Below are 15,318 nucleotides of genomic sequence, written 5' to 3'. Positions count from 1 at the left end.
CTACTAAATAGCTAAAAAACGGTCAGAAGATGTATGTCGAGGGGTGGAGAGGCAGGCAAGTGTCAAGAGGAACAATGGTGCTCCTGTGGGCCCCAACAGAGCACCCAGGAAGAGAAGGAGCTCTTTCCGCGGCTGAGTTATTCCAAAGGGCTCCTGGTTTTTCTCTGTTTTTATTTTCTGTCTTGATGAGAAATGTGCTGATTTCCACCCTGTCTCAGGACAAATGGAACTCTGACGTATAGCTCACAATTTACATAACTGATTTCGATACTTCTGCCGGCTGTATCATGTTTCTGACAATTACAACACTTCTCTCCTCACTCTGAGGTGTTGGGTGCACCTACGATCACCCTGCTGTGCCCTCAATGCTACAATTATGGGTGCAATTCTTCCCATCTGACACTGCAGGCAAACGAGCTGAGGCTCACATGGGTATGTTGCTTGCCCAAGGACACAAAAGGGGTAAATGGCAGAACCAGGATTTGGACCCAGGCCAGTCTGAAGAAGTACCTTAACTAAATTATCCTCAATCCCCTCAATCCCAGGGCATCTCAGCCAGCAGCATGTTTTGGAGGTTCAGGGTACCATTTAGCTATTCTCAAAACTTCAAAAGTCTCATAAAAATGGCATAACACAGGATATTTCTTAAAGAATACAGTGTCTGTATTGGATAAACTCTTTCAAGGGTGGATTCAATGATGTATGAAAATCACATATGTGGTCATCAGTGGTCAGAATACGGGAAGTCGTGGCTTTAGATTTTTACCCAAAAGGCGAATACCCTGGGCCAGTCCCTTTAACTTCCTGTAGCTCTGAGGAAGCCGGACTTCTCACTTGGTCTGTGACCTCAGGCTGTTAATATGACCTTGTTGTGCTTCAGTTTCCTCATCTCTAAAACAGGGATGAAGACAGACCCACCTCTTAGTGTTATTGTAAGAATTAAAAAAATTGAAACATGCAAAGGACTTAGAACAGTGCCTGACACTTCATGGGAAGTCAGCTTTTGTTGTTTTTGATGTTGTTGTTTTAGCCTCTGTTTCCTCATCTGTAAAATGGGCTAATTCATATACTACCTACCCCATAGCTTATTGTGAGACTCAAATGAAATGGAGCAAAAGTGCCTTATAAGCTACAGCATGCTCTGAAGATGAGAGACTATGCTGTAATTTTTACTCTTATGACTCACACATGAAACAAGTCTAAGAACAGTATATTCCAGCTGGGAAATTAAAAGCTTTGTTCCTTTGGAGTCAGAGAGTGTCCCTGTACAGATCAATGCTGCTGAAGCGAAAAGAGAGAGATTTAATTACCTCAAGCCTCAGCGCCTTCCCTGCTGAGAGCAGAGAACTCCTGGTGAGAGGACTGGCTGAGTGTGGAGGTGACAGGCCATCGTGTGGGCACCTGGGGAATCCCAGACCACAAGCTCCGGCTCTGTTCCTAGGGCCAGACAACTTGACAAAGGCAGAGCTGGCCCAAAGGAGAAGGTGTGAATCTATATCTTTGCAAAGTCCAGGAGCAGTGATGGAATCCTCCCCAGGAGGAGGAGGCTCAGGTTGCCTTCCTTGCCTTTGCATGCACATGAGTGTGTCTCCGTGTAAGGGCACATGTGCTGTGTTTGCATACACTGGTAGCCATATCCCAAGGGGAAAGTGCACCCCAGACTCAGTCTCAAATGCATAAGGTCACATGCACACTTAAGAGTACCTGTGCACCTGGGCACACCGTGCATACAAAATGTGAGTGGGTTTGCATGTGAGCCCTGTGTCTGCCCCCATGGGCACAAATGCTTGTCTGTGTTTCTGTTCTAGCCCAGGGGACATGGATCTTTGTGGTCAGATAGACCCATCAGTGTAAGTCTGTGGCCTCGCAGGCACACATGAGTCTGTATATACACTTGCCATGTGTCTCAGTGGTGCCGAGGATCTGAGACAGGCAGGCTGTGGGGCTGCCCCTGGGACATCTGTGGAGCAGAGCTGGACATTCTGGGTGAATGCCCCAAGGCTAGGAAGAGGCAGGAAGGTTTAGTTGGGAGAAGCTGAGCGCACAGCCGGAGGGGTCAGGGAAGAGCAGACACTAAATGAGAGGAGATGTAGAGCCCGGGCTGTGGGGAGGAGAGCACAGGGAGGAGCGCAGGGCAGGAACGGGGAAGCGGAGCAGCTGGCTCACAAATGCAGAGCCGGGCAGGCCCAGGCAGGAGAGCTTTTTGTTTTAAACCAGAGATGTTTCCTTAAATGTGCACCGTGTGTATGCGTAGCAGGTATCAGTCTGAGTGCTTTGTGCATACACGGGGCTCTGGATTTGCACACGGCTTTTCTGGGGTTTGACATCTGATGTGATTGCATCTCGAGCATGCTGCTTTTACTCAGACAGCATTTAGACAGCACCTACTGTGTACATGAGGTGTTTGGGAGGGACCAGAATGAAGCAGAATCGTGTCCCCTGTCCTTGAGGTTCTTAGATTCTATGTGGGGGAATAAAACATGCAATGCAGGGAAAAAGGATAAGCAACGCAGAGAAAGTGGGTAGAAATTCTACTTTCTAGATTAGTGTTCAAGTCTGAACTCTGCCTTTTACTAGCTGTGTGGCCTTGGGCAAGTTATTTAACCTCTCTGAGTTTTATTTCTCTCATCTCTAAGATGAGATAATAACACCAATCACTAGGTTGTGAGAATTAAAGGAAGTAATAGATGCGAAGTCACCTAATAAATGATCAAGTATGAAGCAAATGCGGTGGATGCGGGCTTGGTCAGACAGGCTCCTTGGAGGAAGAGGAGGGAAGTGACCAGGCTGGTGGGCAAGGCTCACCCTTGCCCAGGAGAGGATTGGGAGATCCTGAACTCACGTGGGGCAGCTCCTGTCCTCACATGGCGGCAGGATCTAAACACTGGCTCACTCGAATCCTTGAATGTCTGGGCAGCACAGGACCCTAGAGGAACACCAACCCAACACCTCATGTTACAGAGGCAGAAACAGACTCAGAGGGTTCATCCAAGACTTTCCAGAAGTTTCTGGAAGGAGGAGCTAATACAGTGTGAGGCACTGGGCCATGCTTTCACACATTCTAAGCCCCGCTGATTGGCAGAGCTACTGTTAGCTGACACAGCACCTTTTTCAAATAAGAGAAGGACCCTCCTGTGGGTAGGTGCAGCCCAACGGTGCCCAGCTTGGTGAACTGGCAGCAACTTTGTGCAAATGCAAATTAGAACACTGTGCCTCCTTCGGGCAGACACGGTGCCCCTGAGCACACGGCTGGGTGTCCAGAGCAGCAAGGAGACTGCAGCCCCACTCCTGGCTCAGGCAGATGGCCCTGTGTCTGAGGCTTGCTAGGGTAGGGACCAGCCAGCATGCCAGGCCCTGAAGATGCAACAGTGAACAGGACATTGTCCCGACCCACAGGAAATCTCAGTTTAGTGGAGGAAACAACAACAATGACAAAATTGCAATCAATCATTGTGAAAAGTTCCATGGAAGAGGAGGACTCCAAACGGAGCCTCAGGGTCAGGAGAAGCTTCACAGAAAAATGGGAGAAGGCTCAAGGAGAAAATGAGAGGGGCCGGCCCCATGGCGCAGCAGTTAAGTGTTCATGGTCCGCTGCTGGCGGCCCAGGTTCGGATCCCAGGCGCGCACCGACACACTGCTTGTCAGGCCATGTTGTGGCAGCATCCCATATAAAGTAGAGGAAGATGGGCACGGATGTTAGCTCAGGGCCGGTCTTCCTCACACACACACACACACACTAAATAAATAAAATAAATTAAAAAAAAAAGCAGAAAGTGAGGCTTGGGGTATGTGGCACACAGCAGTGGTAGGGGTGCAGTGTGTTTACATTCTGATGCAGCCCTGGCAAACTGATGCATGGAAATAGCCCCTGAATCAGAATGGCTCCATTAAAGTAATACTGGATAACGTTTAGTGAGCACTTTAATTCATTTACTCCTGCAACAACCTGAGATGGGAAGTGTCTTGTACATTTTCAGATGAGGAAACTCGGGGGTTAAGTAGCTTGACTAAAGTACCCAGCCAGGTAGTGGCAGAGCTGGGGGACAGCTCCAAGCTGTACTCCTAACCACGGCCCTACACCACCTCTGAGCAGATGTGTTTCTCCTGTCGGAACACAGGAATAGGGGCCAAAGCAGAAGCCCGGACTTGGGGAGGAACGAACCTAGGGCATGTGGTGGCCTCGAGAATGTGTCTCTCGGATGTCCAACTTCAGGGAGTGTAATTGACCAACGGTTCCACCAACTGCTCTCTGGAACTCAGCACTGCCTTCGTGCCATGCTTGCCCCTGGCCGCTCCCAGCCAATGGCAGAGCCAGGCAGGGACACTCAGCAGGGCCATTCCTGGGAGACTCAGGTCTCCTCTCATGGGCAACTTTGGCTCAAGGACTCCATCTAAGACATTCCCACCAACCTTCCTTCCCTCCTTTTCTCCTTCACTCAGAGTCAGAGCCATGTCACAGACTACACTCCCTGCCTCCCCTGGTGTCTTCCTCATCTTCTCTCACAGGCATTTACCCTTCTAGATCCCCTGCCTGTCTAATCTTGTCTCAGTTTCTGGTTTCTGCTTTCTCTGAGGACCTGGACAAACAGAGACAGGTGGTTAAGAAGCCATGTGGATGCCCAGCAGAAGTCCATAGGATTCTGAAAGGCAGATGAAAGGGATACTCGGGGAGGTTATCCAAATCTTTGTCACTTAAAGCCCTGTCACTTTACTTTCACATCTTCAGGCCTCAGAGAGGCTGTTCTTTCTTGAAGGAAACATCTCCCTCCCCTGCCACACACTCCCCTTTATTCCCTTCACCTGGCTCCACCTGGGTCTCATCTGGAGGTCATTCCTTCCAGGAGGACTTGACACCTTGACACTGTGCCACTTCTTTCTGCTGCCAATGCCCCCTGACCTTCATCTATCATGCAACTCACCCCACAGCCCTGGCACCTGTCTATGCCTCTGTACCCCCGCTAGGTGGGGAGCTCCTCGAGAGCGGGTGTGAGTCTGTACTGTGATCACTGCATTCTGGTGCTGCAGTGCCTGGAATGTGGGAGTGCTGAACAGATGAATGCGTTAATAAATGGAAGAGGAGCCTCAGAGCAGACAGACACATCCCTGGCCTTGTGCAAAACAGAGACGGGACCTGGATACAGAGCCCCTCAGTGGACAAGTGAACCAGAAAGACTCCCGTGGGAATCTGGCTCTGCTGGGTGGCTCTGGCAGCTCTAGCTTCGCTGAGCCTCAATTTCCTTATCCATAAAAAGGGGTGATAATGCCCAACTCCCCAAGTTAGGAAGATTAAAAATAAAACAGAGGAAGCATCTAACAAAGTGTCTGGCACAGTAGTAGCAACTCAGACACATCAGACCCTCTGACCTGGCCCCTCAGGACCCTCCCTGCGGCCCCATCGCCCACACGCAGCCGGGCTCAGACAACCGCGGAACCTCTGCCTCTGGCTCTGTTGACAGCAGTTACGTCTGCTCTGCCGTCTGCTCTCCCTGCCTTCTCTCCTCCCAGGCCCCAGCTTTCTCGTCTCCCGATTATTAAAAACATAACAAACACATATTGCTCCCCTGCTGCTGTCATCGCCACTGGGGATTCAGAAATAAGAAGCTGAGAGTCCTCTTTCCTAGAGCTTGGGGTCCAGTGCGGGTCGGTGAGAGAGACAGTGGAAACGAGCACAAAAATGAGGAACTGCTGCCCAGTGCAGGGAAAGCCACGCTAGACCAAGACTCAACTGCCGGCACGTGACTATACACATCCAAGGTTTTCCATAACAGAGCCAATTTCAAATCGGTTTAATACTTCTTCTAAAGAGGCAATGTGTTGGATATGATTTAATATGTATTAATTTTTTATTATGAAGTACTTCAGGCATATTAAAAGCGTAGGTACAAAGAACAACCGTGTAGCAACCATCCAGCTTAAAAGAGGAAACCAGACTGCATTCCCCCTTCTTTGTCTTCCCAGTGGTACCTCGCTTCTGAATTCAGAACTTATCCCTTCCTAGTGTGTTTTTATAGTTTTATTACATATGTACATATTATAAATGATGTATTGTTTTGGTTTACATGTTATAAAACTCTATGTAAATATCACATCCTATATGTATAACTCTGCAATTTTTTTTTTGTTTTTGCTCATTATATTTTTGAGATGTATCCATGTTGATGTCTATATCACTAACTCATTCATTTTCACTGCACTATAGTATTCCATTGCATGACAATACCACAGTATTGATCTGTTTTCCTGGTCATAGACATTTGGGTTGGGGAAGTAGAATCACTAAGTCTATTAGAGTCCTCCAAGAAGCAGACACCAAGACGGGATTAGATGTGCAAGAGATTTATTGGAGAAACTCATGTGAAGGATGTGGGGCAGCAGGAGTAGGCAGGGAGAGTCTTCAGACAATGATGCAGGTCTGACTCATAGGAAAGGAGAGTGGGAAGGAAGGAGGATTGAGTTGGAATTGCTTCTGACTGTAGCGCAGTTCTAAGAAAGTCTCAGTTAGGCCAACAGGGAGACCTCAAGCAAAGGTTGTCCATTAGAGATGCCGCATGTGAGGCAGGGGTGGCCCAGCCCAGCTCCGGTACCCCTGTGCTCAGTCCCAGGCTGGGAGCAGTCCAGGTGAAGTGTCACAGTGGATCTGAAGGTGTGGCAGCTGGAGTACCATGGAGCCAACCATGCTCCCTGCAGTGAGTTCTCTCAAATAGGAATCTGAGTGGTGCCCTCCATGGCTGACCCACTGAGCAGGAGCAGAGAGGAAGCAGAATCTTACTCTGTCTGGAGGACTTTCATTCATTCATTCATTCTCTATCTTATGGGAAAAAAAGAGATGTTTGAGGTTATCACAGAACAGTGTCATTAAAGCTGGGTCCTAAAAGATCACTGTTTCAGACATCATTGCTGAGGCCAGTGGTCTCAGTAAGCCACTTTCATTTATTTCTTGTTTCTACACTGAACTCTGCTGCCAGGGATCTACAGGCAAAGCTCCAAGAGGCTCCGTGGTAAGGTTTTGGAGTCACACAGACGTGCATTTCATTCTCATCTCTGCACTTGCCATTTGCACAAGTCATTCCACTGCTGTAGGTCTCCGTTTCCTCATCTGTAAAATGAGGATAACCAGACCTATCTCATGGAGCTGTTATGGGGATTAAAAGAGATGATCTAAGGGGCCGGCCTGGTGGTGTATGGTTAAGTTCACGTGCTCTGCTTCGGTGGCCTGGGGTTCGCAGGTTCAGATCTCGGATGCGGACCAAGGCACCGCTTGTCAAGGCACCTGTGGCAGCATCCCATATAAAGTAGAGGAAGATGGGCATGGATGTTAGCCCAGGGCCAATCTTCCTCAGCCAAAAAAAAAAAAAGAGACAGATGATGTAAGCATAGCATCTGGCACACATAGTATGTGCTTTAAAAAACATTAGTTCCTTCCCCTGTCCTTCTAGGCCATTGTTAGGGGAATAGAAACATATTCTTGGATGCAAGAATTTTTCTCAAACTGCAAGAAATGTTTAAAAACTTAGACGCTTAGTTCTGCAAACCCCAGCTCTCTACAGCAATAGGGGTGAGTGGAAATGATCTCCACTGAACCTTCTTATTCACGCTCATCACTCTTTCCAAAGCAGCATTTGTGATTAATCTCACTCAAGGGCTAAATCGGTCCCAAGCGCTTCCAAGCACTTGATAAAGAAGCTCTCTGATTTATAGCAAACACCGTTATTGAGCGGTGGCACAGAGCAGCCACTGGGGAATTTGTCTTGCTGGAAACTCTGTCCATTGGAGCCTTTTCTTCTATTTGCCTGGATAGGAATTCAACTTATTTCAAAATAGATGAATGGGGTCTTTTTTTGTTCCCTTGGTGGGGTAGGAAAGAGAGAGAAGTTGGAAAATTTTAAAAAATAAAGAAAAATACTTAATATTTACATTTGAGAAACTCTTTATAGCTTACACAGACATCAGGATTCAGCAGAAGGTCAGGCACACAGTTAGACCACCATAAATGTTTGTGGAAGTGTATAATCATCTCATTTAATCCTCACAGTGGCATGTGAAGTCCATTCCTCACATTTGACAAAGGGGAAAGCTGAGGTTCATAGGCAAGAAATGGCAGAGTTAGGACTCGGATGTAGACCCAGATCTGAGCTTTACACATCCCCACACCATTGCCCTCGGAGGTTCAGGAGCAGAGCCATCACATCCATTTCTTGAGTGCAGATGCCTGAGACACTGTCTCAGAGTGAAAACCTGGTTAGTCCAGGCTGCAACTTCTTTTTCACCTAGTCTGAGTCCATTTGCTTCTGTTCCAGAACACAGTTATGGAACATTTGCTTCTCACTCCCAATTCATCTTCCTCGCTTCTGCCTACTCAGAACCTGACTCTCCTCTGCAACAACTCTTATGGATGATAGTCTTGTCTTTGCTTGAACACTTCCAGTGACTGAGAGCTCCCTACCCAGCAGAGCTGTCCACTGTTGAGAGCTCTTCTTATTTGATTGGGCCCACATGTTGCCCTGGAACGTAGTTCCCCTGCACCTTAGGCTTGGCCCCAGGCAGAGGAGGAGCAGTGAAGAGCTTAGGCTCAGGCAGACCCGGCCTGAAACCTGGCCTTCCCACTTACTAACTGTGTAATTGGGAAAGTTAACTCATTTGTACAGTGAAACCAACAATATGTTATCAATAGGAATTCTTTTGGGTGCAAGTGAGAGAATACTCGATTAATAGTGGCATAAACAATAAAGACATCCACTTTATCTCATCCCACATTATCTCACTTCACAAAAAGTTTCAGGAGAGGGAGCCCAGTGTTGGCTCAGCAATGAGGTGACGTTAGGGTTCTATGTTGGCATCTCCACGATTCTCTTGGCCTTCCCTCAAGCTCATTAGAAGGCCATAGCAGTAACAAGCATCATATCTTAACATAATATATGCAAATTAGGAATAGAAAATATAAGTTTTAATAAAACCAACAAACAGCCTTTTCTGTGGCCTATCTCTTTATTAGGGAGAAAAATATTTGCAAACCCTGGAAAATATTAGACTTTCCTCTATTTCTCATTGGCCAGATCTGGTCACACTCCTGCTCCTTGACCAATCCCGGGTTTAGGGGATAGCGTAGCCATGATCCACTTAGATGATCACGATTTATCCCCTTGGGCAGGGGCTGCCAACCAAACAAAATGAAAGTTGCTGGAAGGGAAATGGAAGAATGGCTGTTGGCTGGGCAGCAACAGTGTTATAGTTGAGGGCAAAATGGGATAGTATATGCAAAGGGCTTACTGGAGTCTCTGACATGTTTTACTCCATAAGTGTTAACTATTACTGTTGCCTACTACTATTATAAACATTAAAGAAAGTATCAGTTTCTCTCTGACCATCTCTTCTCCCACCTAGAAGTTCAGTTCACCCTTAATTATGTCTACCTTGAAGATCATGCTCCCTGACAGAAAGGATAAAAGCATCATAGGTAGGGCTGCCTTGTTGCATATCTCTACAGGGTTTTATTCGTATCACCGTCTGGGTGGATGGCGCCCTCTGGAGGTGTGCAGTGTACAACTTGTGTGACCATTAGCCTAGGTCATGTATAGGAGTAAAATATTTCTTTCTGTGCCATCTATCTTACCCCTACCATCTTCTCTCAGAAACAGTCCCTCCTGTCCTTCATATCTTTGGCCCTGACATAACTTTAGCTTTAGTTTTCTTGTTTTGTTTTATTTTATTTTATTTTAAACAGCCCGTTTTAATAATTTTATTTATTTATTTTCCCCCCAAAGCCCCAGTAGATAGCTGCATGTCATAGTTGCATATCCCCCCAGCCGCTGTATGTGGGACACAGCCCCAGCGTGGCCAGAGAAGCAGTGCGTGGCGTGCGCCTGGGACCCGACCCCAGGCCGCCAGCAGCGGAGCGCGCACACCCAACCGCTAAGCCACGGGGCCGGCCCAATTGTTTTGTTTTATTTTTATCATTATTATTTTTCATAAGTCTCACTTAGAAACTTAGCCTGAATCAACATCTTATCAATGTCTTGGGTAAAAAGAGGGAGAGGCAGTTGCCTTCAAGGGAAAGAGTCCATGACCAGTCGTGGTCATTGAACTTGACCAGGGAAGCTCTCTCTGCCCTTCATACGTCAATTGGGTGAGGAGTGCTCTCCAGCTCTGCTGGGACTTTTGAAATAATTCAAGGAGAGACCACCCTAGCAGAAGGCAGACAAACCAGGGCAGGTAATGCCTGAATAGTACTTAATGTTATCATGAGTAGAAGACAAAAGACTGTTGCAAAACCCTTATTATATTTGCCTCTTGACATTCTCTGCCTTACAAAAGAATTTCTTAAACAATCTGAGGCCTGGCAAGAAGTGATTTTGGCTCCCAATTTTCCTTTGTAAGTCATCTTTGGAAGTAAGTGGACAAGGGTGAAAGGAAAAGAGACATAGCAAGCAGTGCTCACTTACCATGTGGCAGGCACCTACAAGCATAAACCCACTACCTTCTCACGGGTGCTCTGTGAAGCAGACATCACTGAATATTTGGCAGGAGTGAAAGTAGTCCTGGGAAAGAGAAGTGATTTGTCTAAGGTCTACTTGATTCGAAAGACATTTCTCCACAGCACACTGTATTTTCATGCATTATAAACCAACCAACCAGCCAAAAAGCCAACCTACCAACACCTAACACCTGCAGATGGCATTAAATCTGGGGCCCATGAGCTTGGAAGGGCAAAGTAGTCCATATCATGGGGTCTGTCTGGATCAAGTCGCTCAAGATCCCTGGGTTCCAATTTCTTCCTTCGTGTATAAAGTGGGACAATCATATCCGCCTCATAGAATTGCTGCAGGCATCAAACCAGCTCCTGCCTGTCCAGCGTTCTCAGGGCCCGGCCTGTAAGAGGTGATTCGTTATTCATTCAATAACAATCGGTGGTTCTTATTATTGCTCTGGATACTGATCTTATTGTTAGTGACTGGGTCTTGCTGAGCCCTCGTGACTGTGTCTGGAGAACAATCCAGCCTGAATGTCCCCTGCAGAGTGAGTCTGAGCGCTGTGGAGCAGACTTCCCCAAGACTGGTTGACTTCCCAGCCTGCGCTCCCTCCACATTTCGACTCCTGACAGATTTCTGTGTTGCGGACAAGGCTGTTGAGTGTTACTCCGCAATCTGTTCCAGCTGTTAAATAAACTTCTCTCGTCCCCAGCGAGCTGTCACGTGTGTGTAAATACCACTTTATGCCTGGACTATGAATTCGAAGTCAAAACTCCCCCTGCATGGGTGCATTAGGGTCACTCCGGATCCAGAGCCTATGAATCACAGATAATAGGTTCAAACTGCAAGGCTGCTCTGGGGACTGATTGTGTGGCCTGAAAAAGGAACGATTAGCTGTTGTACTTGGGAATGTTTATGGCTACTCTGGGCATCAGAGGATCATTTTCCACATCACCATCATCAGAAGAGGTGGCACTATGAAGGGACAATAAGAAACTCGTGCCCAGTACTGCAGTTTACAAAGCTCATTCATATCTGATAGTTGACTTATTACTTCCTCAAAACAACCCTGCGAGGTAAGGATTATTAGAACTATTTGCCGTATAACCACAGGCCACTTACTTCACCTCTCTGAACTTCAGTTTCTTCACCTGTTAAGTGGGGTTGTTGTGGGGATTCAATAATAATAATAAGTTTGATAGCTAACTTCACAGGTTGGGTTCCCCTAAAGCAGGCCCTAAGACAGGCACTAGGGTAGGAAAAGTGGGCCTTGGGCCGTTTACTTGGTGGTGATCTCAGGAAGCACACATGAGGGAGTGGACAAAGAGAGAAACACAATATGCTTAACACAGCGGGCATGAGTGAGATGGTGAAAGCTGTGTGCGACTGGGGCTCAGTCCACAGGGGACCCTCTGGCAAACTGTGGAACACACCCCAGAATCATCTCAAGAGGATGAGACATTTATCCACTGACTCTGATTCCCACTGGCTGTAGGACACCCCAGGGGAGCTGACCTTCTGGCACCTCTGGGGGGTCTCTGCCTGTGGCTGAGCAACACCCTGTGGTGCCAAAGAAACCCCTCAGGAGAGAAGAAAGTAGCAGGGCGAGAGGAGCACTGGACTGCTCCGCAGCTGTGGCAGGTGAGTTCAGGTGTGGCCTCCCCAGTGATGCTCACACTCACTCTTGATGTGTACTTGTTACACGCCGGGAAATGGCTAAGCATACATTTGGTCCTCATTCTGATCCCATGAAGCATCAACTGCTACTATCTCCATTTTCCAGAGGAAGAAAATTGAGCCCTACAGAGTAAAGTAACTTACCCAGAATGAGCCAGCCTCAAATCCAGGTCTGCTGGCTGCAGGGACTGAGCTCCTAAGGGCAAACCCAAGAAGAAAATTAACCTGTTTGATAGAACTGTGGAGATAGACTGTGAGGTATTTGCCTGGACAATGTTAAAAGGTAAGGCTGGTTACTATTCTTTATATTGCTTTAAGAAACGTATTGAGCGGTGCTTTGGACGGAGGATAAAAAGGATGACTGCGACAGAGCTCCTGCCCTCAAGGACCGCCCCAGCCAATGGCAGGCTGGCAGTGCAACGTGGCAGGTGTGGTGGTAGAGCTTTCCTTCTCCATAACATCCCGGTGAGGATGAGCTGAGGTTCTGAGAGGCAGAGTGGCTTGTTCCATCACACAGCTGCGGGGGGGAAGGCAGGGTTTGAACCTGGATCTTTAGACCTTGAATCCTCATTGGTTTCCTAAATTCATTCCCTTGGGAAGAGGAGTTAGCTCATTGGGATTAGCTCAGATCAAAGCTGACTCGAATGACTTTGGGTAGCCATAGAGCCAACAGGTCTATGATTTCAGATGGAGATAAATACTATGAAGAAAAATAAAGCAGAAAATAGGGTTAGTGAGTGACTGGAAGGTGCAGAACTGGTAGGATTTTTCTATACCCAGCCACAGAACGTTTGTAGATAGAGCTGAAGCTCACAAAACCCTGGGCAGTGGGAGGACGTGATATAGAAATACCCCTGGTGGGTGCATGAGACCTACCCTTCACTATTTTATCAAGTTCACTCGAAAACTATCTCAAGCATTCAAATAACTCCTATTGCTTGCTTGTTTGTATTCATTCACACCTACACTCATTCTTTCTATCTTTGGACTTGAATTCAGGGAGCACTTACGATGTGCCAAATCGTGTTCCTGAGGGCTGGTGGGCCTTTGTCACAAAGAACTTTCACTTAGCTGGTTGGCTCACTACAAGAGGTGAGTGTTGAGAGATGGTGTTGAATAATGAGATCACGGAAAGTTCCAGGGATTATGGAGCAGGAGAAAAGCCTTGGCCTCTGGAAAAAAGGAAGGACCCCAAATAAACATTTCCCATGTTGCCCTGAGAATTGCTCTCATTTTCCATGTGTGAGAGAAAGCACGTGAAAGTCAGTAAAAGCTTTTGAGTCTCACAAACCTAGTTAAATTGCTGGAGGATCTGTGTGACCTTGGCCGCATTACACAGTCCTGTGAGCCTCTATTTCCTGATCTGTAAATTGGGAGAATAACCCATGCCTTGAAGAGCTGCTGTGAGGATTAAAAGGAGAGAAAGGTTGTGCCATCTTGTCCTTAGTAGGGCTCAGCAAACATTAGCTCCCATTCTCCGTCCACCATCTGGAGAATGGGCTGGCCATTCCAAGCAGAGGTTGACCTTCTTTCTCTAGTTTTAAGCATCAAAATGCAGAAATTGATGGAAATCAGGAACACACTCTAGACCAGAACCATAATAGGGTTAATAGAATAACTAGGTTATACACACACACACACACACACACACACTCATAAATCAAACTAAAACAAAACATGCTGCAAATAAGTTTCCCTTTTTCTCACACTTGAGTAAGAGCAGAACATCATTAATTCTGGTTAGATCAGGCAAACGGTCATCCTTTTGGAAATGACCTCTCTTAACTAATAATCTTATAGCCCAGACTAAGACAATGCTAGAGCATAGCAATCAGCCTGGGTACACCATTTTGGATGTTGTACAGAGCATACACATGTTACCATTTAAAGCTCACAACAACCCTGGGAAGCAGGCAAAGCAAATATTACTATCCCATTTCCCAAAGAAAAAATAAGACCAGCCACATTGCCCTTGATTCTCTCAATGCTACTATAACATCAGAGGGGAACAGTTGTAGTAGAAAAAATTAAATTCAACTTATTTGTTTCTGTGCAAAAACAATACTCAACTTTTAAAAATATATCCTTAAATATAGAACAACAGAACCCTTAAGCAGACTATCCATCATCCCTAAGCTATAGAAATAGGGTTATACTTTGATATACTGGTCAAAATTAATACAAGTTAATTTTATTTTCTTTTACATTCTGGAGAGAAAAAAACAAATCTGATTTTAAACCCATACTGCCCAGGATGAGGTCCCAGGCCCCTTGTGGTCTGTGAAGATGGTAATGGAATCTACCAGTTATGCTTAATATTTCAAAGAGCCTAACTAAAAATTTTATATTTTCTCTCACATAATTAGGCCACTCAGACTAATTGAAATCACAAATCTTTCTTTTGGCTGGAATTTTGGTAACACCAGAGATCACATGATGATCAGAGGTCCTGATTGGTCTTTGATGATGTCACAGAAATTCTGAGACCCAGAAGCAGGACCACACTGTGACTTATGCCCCGAGCCCAACTACCTCAACTCCTAAACAGCCAAGTGCAGCAAGACCCTGGTCATGAGTCTAGACACTCCAACCTTTCAAGACAAAGAGAACTCTGTGGTGTAAAAGCCCACACATGCAGAGCCAGGTAATATAAAAGGAGTCCTTGTGATTAAAAGGCTGGGAGCCACCAGTCTACCTTGAGGGCTATTGGTTTTCTGTTGGAAGTTAGGGGGCAAGGAGTAAGGGGGTAGTAACCTGACAGGGTTTTCTTTCCAGTAATGAAGTGAGAGATATTTCTCACCACAGATTAAGGAACTCTCTAAGTCTCAATAAAAACACATTATGAGATGATTAATATAAATTTTATCCTTCATGTATGTGAATATACTTTAAACGGATATTTTTACCACCTGTCATAGAGCATTAAAATGAGTACTTTTAAACGCGGGAAAGGAGGGTATTGGCCCTGCTGTTCACAGGTGAGAGATGAAGGGAAACGAACACTTTTCATCCCCACTTTTCATCCCCACTTCCTTTACGAGATTTGCCAACTGAAGTAGTAAACGGATGAAGAGCACTGATTTTGGAGTCAGAAGATGCGAGTCTGAATCTCAGTTCTGCCGCTACTTGCTCAGTAGTACTGGGCACACAGTTGCCTACTATCTTTGAACTTCAG

Source organism: Ceratotherium simum, chromosome 22 (genome assembly GCF_057802395.1).
Source record: "Ceratotherium simum simum isolate JZ-2026a chromosome 22, ASM5780239v1, whole genome shotgun sequence".
Classification (NCBI taxonomy): Eukaryota; Metazoa; Chordata; class Mammalia; order Perissodactyla; family Rhinocerotidae; genus Ceratotherium; species Ceratotherium simum.
This window is presented reverse-complemented; position numbering follows the sequence as displayed.